Genomic DNA, 6,952 nt, shown 5'->3' on the forward strand with positions numbered 1-6,952 from the left:
CACAACCCTTGAGAGGCCTCTCGCCAACACTCCTGATCTCGCACCATATGAAATCAAAGACACTGAAAGGCCATGCATTTGGAGCCATCCTATGGAGCAAGTTCCTAGAGTAATCTGCAATGTTGCCCTTGTCTCCACCCCTACAGTCAATGATCTTCCTGAACATTCTGTCTAGGTATCTATAGGTAGGGTGAAGACCTAGAACCTTCCCCACTGCTCCTCTCTCACCTCCTAGTGGATACATATAGGTGAACTACTCTAGAGGCAACACCTGCTCTATGTGGATCCTATCTTTCTGAAGATCATCATCTGAGAAGCCAAGTAGAGCTGCAAAAGCATCATAATCAACACTATACCACTGGCCCTCAAGCATCCAGTGCATACGCCTCTCATCCTCCTCAACATACAAAGTGGCATAGAATTGAGCAATTACCTTAGTGTTCTAGTCATGTTGGAACTCTATGATCTCATATACCCCTATATGCTCACAAATAGCAAAAGCATGATCAATGGAGGACTTCTGCAAATCTCTAACGTACTGCCAGTCAATCCACTGAGACCTAACAATCATTGGGTTCCTGGTGATGATCGCACTGGTGTAGAAGTTGATATGAAAAGCTATCTGAAATTGATGATCAAACTGAATCCTAGACAAGCCTCTTAGATCAATTCTTCTTTCATCTATGGCCCTTCTGGTCATGCCTTTCCCTCGATAGTCAACTCTAGAAACATAAGAGGGTACACTAGATGGATGTGGCTCAAGTGAACCATAGTGCATACCCTAACCTGGCTGGTGTTGAGTTGGAGGTACTGCCTGCTCCTCCTCAATCTCTTGCTCATCATCTGAGTTGCCACCATCTAAACCTCTATTAGTGCTCTTCCTCTTTTTGGTACTAGGCTCCACTCTATACTCCTCTATATCTATGTCAGAGAAAGATCTATTGTCTCTCTCTCTTTATACTATGGAGCATCCCTAGTAGCCCTAGAGAGTCCCCTACTGCTGCCCTGCTCCTGCTAATTATATCTAGGATACATTTCTTGTCTTGCCTTCTTGTATTTCTCCAAAGTTGGATCATACCTATGGTTGGACCTAGGCTCCTGTCGTCCGCTCATGGCTGTTGTCCTATATCCAAAGATATGCAAGGAATTTTAGATACATGCCCAAATGATAGCTTATTTTAGTTGAAATATAGAAATAAGAATAATTATCCTATGCTTTGCAATCACCTCAACCAAACTAGGTCATAAAGTTCACAAAACACAATAGATAATTAAACTTAGTCCAATGAATCAACCACTGAGAAGATTGAAACAAGGGAGCAAAATTTGCTCTGTTGTCTGATACCGAACACGTCTGGTATGCTTATCAGACATGTCTAGTATGAGCGGACAGCAACCCTAACTAGAGTCCTTCGCTCAATCTTTAACCAATCCAATCCAAACTCTAGGTGTTGCTTCTAGACAGGTAATGTAGCATCTCTACCGAAGGGATTTCAAAATCATGCCCTAACCGCTTAGATCAGATGAGGTATGGGATTAGGGTACCTTGAGAGAGTGAATGAAGATACAATTGGAAATCCAAGTCCTAGAGCCTTCGATCTTGATGCAAATCTCCTCCGATCCAATCTCGCTCTCTTCTTTTTCTCGGTGGAATCCCTCAATTGCCTAATGCGGTGGAATAGCGGTGGCAGCATCGGATTAGAGGAGAGAAAAGAGAGATAGAGGACCAGGGCCGAAGGGGTACCGACCATTTTATAACCCCGCTCATACCGTCCGGTATTTGTAGGCTAGTTGTTCTTGTTCTAAATTTCATTCACTTAATTCCAATTCCCTTCTCTATCATTTCTTGATCCAAAAACATGTATGTCCTTGATCCAAATAAGGTGTAAATACTTTTCTTATCCAAATGCCATGAGTATCACCTCTCTTTTCCAAATATTTGGCATATATATAGATTTTGATTACTTGAGAGAGAGAGATTGTGAGACATAGTAGATTGTGGACTTAAGAAAGCCATGCCATGTGTAATTAGCCAATCAAACAATCTAGGAGAGCTATAATTATCACATGACAAGGCTAGGTCACAAAGACCGAGATTCAAATAGTTTTTCAAATTCACACCACCTACACATGCAAGTTATGGGTTTTGAAAAAACATCTCTCCTATGTCACACAAATGCACATTCTAACATATAAAGGGCCTTAGATGCACTTACAATGCATGTATGTAAACACATACCTTTGCCTTGAGCCCACAAAAGTACCACTCAGAAGATACATATCATGATAATCTTTATGTTGACCTTAATTGCCAAACAATCATGCTAGATACGAAATCAATTTTTCATCCAAAGGACTACAAAGAATGCTAGACAAATTTGTTAGTCCACAAAGGTGCAAAATAGAAACTGAGCTCCTCTTAAATAAGTGATTTAAGTAATTTGAATGACTTTTATCTAGCACTTTATTCTATTAAGAATTTGGGAGTCAATTTTCTATTTTGAACCACAACCAAATAATTTGCCATATTTAAATTTAAGTTCAAGAGATGCTCATAATCCACTTAGATTTGGTAAACCACAAGCTTCTGAGTAAATTGAGGATATATGAAAGTATATGGATTAAGGACTCAGTTGTAATCCTATTAGTATTCTGGTTCCTGCAATACCGGACACGTCCGATAGGTATACCAGACACATCCGGAATACGCAGAACAGAAACACTTTCTTTCTGTTCCCGGCCATACTAGACACGTCCGATAGCAATATCAGACACGTCCGATAGGTGCAGGACAGAAACAAATAACCTGCTTCTTGTGATTCTTCGTTTTAGCTATAGTATTTATTTTATGCCCTACATCTCAACAAATAAATTGCTCTACTAGAGAGCCATTAAAAGCATCATATAGCAAAATAAAATACTTTTCAATTGAATCTTATTAGCCACTTTAAATATTTCACAAATAGACCTATTTGTGAGCCATTGAGCACAAAATATACAAAGTGGCTATCCTATAAGGTTTAGGTACTTGTTACCAATGGTGAGGATGAAGTAGATGATAAATTCATTAAATGATCTTCGGGTCAACCATATAGGAGATTATGATAAGAATTGGTTGATAGATTGAGTGAATATTATCAATTTGCTTGCTCAACCACCCGAAGCCTTTATCTCATCACCAAGTACCTACTTTATTAACCTAAGCACACTTTGGTACCCAACTCTTGTTGGGTCCTTTTGGGTTAGTCAACAAGTGCTTAGGCACCTAAATGGCTTTAGCACTAGTTTGTGGTAAACACATCACCTTGCTAGTGCTAACTCCATCTATGGTCTTCCTAAGCATATCATTATAAACAAATGTGTTCGGCTTAGGAACATTACCATTTGGGCATTCATTGCTTAGATGCCCCTTTCTTCTACAAGCATAGCATATGCGGCCTTTGTTTGCTCTATGCTTGCTTTGCTTGTATGGACATCTATCAACCTTGTGGCCTATCTCATTGCATCAATAGCATCTTCTTGTTGCAACTTGGGCTTCCTTTCTTGCCTCTTTGTACATTGGGCATTTCTTGGTAGGATGCCCCAATTTCTTGCTCTTGAGACAAGCGCTTTGTCCATCACTTTTCTTTTGGTTGGCCAACTTGTTTGAGGCCTTTTGTTCGGGCACTTCACACTTGTCGGCCCAACTCTTATGTGGACACATGGCCCACTCATGTCCATATAATCCACAACCATAGCATAAACTTTTTCCATGTTTCTTGCTCTTGATTGTGTTGGCCTTATTTGAAATGTGATTCTTTTCTTGGGTTTTGGAGGAAGCAAGGTTTGAACCCTTCTCAAGCTTCTTCACCATATTATCATGGTTATCTTGAGAAGGTTGTGCTTTCTCCTTACCCTTGAACCGAATCACATCTTTCTTTAATCTTTTCACCTCTTCTTTGAGCTCTATGTTTTCTATGAAATTTAGCTCAATCAAAGATTGGCTTGCTTGAGGAGCACATTCATTAGTACAAGAAATATTTAATTGAGATGGTGTACTAGTGAGTGAATGTGTGAGAGGTGGAGAAAATTTTACCGATGTGATCACGACCTCATGAGCCACCTCAAGCATGATGCTTGATTCTACTACTTCATCATGAGAGCACTTTAGATGAACATAGTTTGCTTGTAGCACATTATACTTGCTTGATAGTTCATCTAGCCTTGCCTTGAGCTCCAAGTTTTCCTTCTCTAGTTGTGAAACACTAGAAGAGGAGTTAGTAACTAAAGCATGCTCAATTGATAATTTTTCATACCTTTCACTTAGAGCCTTTAATTCTTCCATCTTGGAGATAAGAAATAATTCTTGCTTTTGAAGTGATTGCTCTTGCTTCTCAATCTCTTTTTCAAGCTCATCATTCTTTGTAGCTATCTTCATGATGATGAACTTGTCTTTGCGGTTGAGATGATCAAGGTTGTAGTTGTCTTCAACTTTAACATCACTCTCATCTTGATCATCTACTTGTGCTTTCTCCTTTTCTTAATCTTTCTTGTTACTCTTCTTCTTGCTTTTCTTGGCCATGAAACACAAGTGATGAGTATCATGAGATACTGAGGTTGACTCATCACTTGGTCACCACCGGGCTTGAGCATCATTGCAAATAGTTGCTTGCAGCTCTACTGCCTCAGCCATACCGGACACATTCGGTATGTGTAGGCAAATAGCAGGTCATGCGCTGCTTGCACTTCTTGCTCCGGCTCGGCGCCCTTGAGGTCCTATGAGGCTTCTTCGCTGTCTAAAGACACAATGGACATACTTTCCATTGACTCGATCTCAAGCGCATCATCACATTTGGATTTTTCATATAAATCAAAAAGTCTAGTCCAAATGAGATGATCACTCTCCGAAGGTAGTTGTCCATTGAAGATTGCCTCATCTTGAACCTCTGCACTCAATGTACTCAACATGACATTAATAGCTTGAGCATTGAGTTGCACGCATATCTCTTCCTCTTTTGACAAATTTTTGTAGTTGCTCCAATCAACTATAGAAAGAGGTATGCTTGCATCCATAATATGCTCAACAAGAGGACTAATATCCCTATAAGCATTGAGTATATGAATTGACCAAGGTAGAAAGTTTGAACCATCATTTTGGAGAAGCACCGGCTCTAACTCGATAGACGTCGACATCCTTTTCTCACGGCGGTGAAGCTTTAGGTGAGAACCTTGCTCTGATACCAATTAAAAGGACCTAGGATGCCGCCTAGAGGGGGTGAATAGGCATTTCTGAAAATTAACACCTTTAAATACGGAAACAATTAGAAAAGGGAGTTTCTAAAATGGAAAGTCCAAATTAAGAGTAATACCACCCCTCACAAGTTAGCCACAGAGTAAACAAGGTATAAAGAATATATCTAGAAGCTATAACCCTGCAACACAAAGTTAGAACAGAGAATAAATATTTTCAGCACAAGTAGGAAATTCCGGACGTGTCCGGTATGAATACCGAACTTGTCCGGTATACACGATTTCTGCAGAGTAGCCCCAAACTTGCTCCTTTCTATTTCTATCTTCTAGCCAAACTGTAGGTACCTACTAGAGATGTCAATATACACAGAGAACCTACACAAAAGCTGGAGCAACATAAATATCAAATGAAATACGAATTGAGACACGATATTTGTTTTATCAAAGTTTGGACTCGTTCGAGTCCAACTCTCCATTGAGGGGGTTGCGGGTGACCTAGCGAAGGTCAGCCCTAGAGGGTACCACAAAGGTCACTCTAGCCGAAGTCTTTTTCAACTCCTTTTACTCCTACCACTAGTTGATTCCAAGGCAGCGGAATCGACCGTTACAAACTTTTTGAGACACACCACAATCTCTCGGGTGCTCTCCAACGACGCCTAACTATCTAGGACCAAAGAGTCCAAGAGTAACAAATGCAAATCCTGAGATTGACAATATGCACAAGTGCTCAAGTGGTGGCTTGCTCTCTTTTTCAAATTCTCTCTTAACCCACAAATGGATTTTGCGATTTGGATCACACACTCACTAAGAGAGGGTTTATGAGAGTTGGCAAGGCTCAAAAACGTGTATGTATATCAGCAGAATTAGCAGCCTCCAAAGGTGGAGGCTTGGGGGTATTTGTAGCCCCTTGGAAAAACTAGCCGTTTTATAGCCGTTGCCATACCGGACGTCCGGTATGCATACCGGACACATTCGGTATGACTTACATTGCGCCAATGGTAATAGAGTTATAGTGACATTGTGAGGCATCGGAACTCCCAATAAATGCTGGAACTTTTGACTATTGGAACTCCCGACTCACATCGGAACTCCTGACCCTCAGCAAATTTGAAAACTATGGTAACTAAGTTAAAGTATGTGATGTGTCAGAACTCCCGACTCATGCTAGAACTTCCGACCCTCAAGGCATTTGAAAACTAGCCATTGGCCTCTGGCCATCCATACCGGTATGAATACTAGACACATCCGGTATGACCACCACAATGAACTCTCCAAGTCAGTTAAGCGTGAGATGTCAGAACTCTCGACCATTATCGGAACTCCTGACTTACATCAGAACTCCCGACGAACCAACCCAAGAACATTGAGAATTTAAACATGGCTAGGCACATACCAGACACGTCCAGTATCAATACTGGACAACCAGGCCAGCAAAAAACAAGTTAGCTATTTTGTCTCTCAAACACTCAAAACTCACATGGGTTGGCTTGAGCACTTATGAAACATTATCTATCAACATGATGCATTCCTCTTAATAGTATGTGTCGGTACAGAAAGTGACCAACTAGTGAATATTTGTAGTTTTACTGTACATTGTGATTAGAGGTGGCCTAGCACTCAATGACATAGGATTTATACTAGTTCAAACAACGTGCCCTACGTCCAGTTGGGGTCGGTCGGTGACTTTATTCCTGAGCCTAGGTGCTCGAAGTTTGCATTGGGG

Source organism: Miscanthus floridulus, chromosome 5 (genome assembly GCF_019320115.1).
Source record: "Miscanthus floridulus cultivar M001 chromosome 5, ASM1932011v1, whole genome shotgun sequence".
NCBI lineage: Eukaryota > Viridiplantae > Streptophyta > Magnoliopsida > Poales > Poaceae > Miscanthus > Miscanthus floridulus.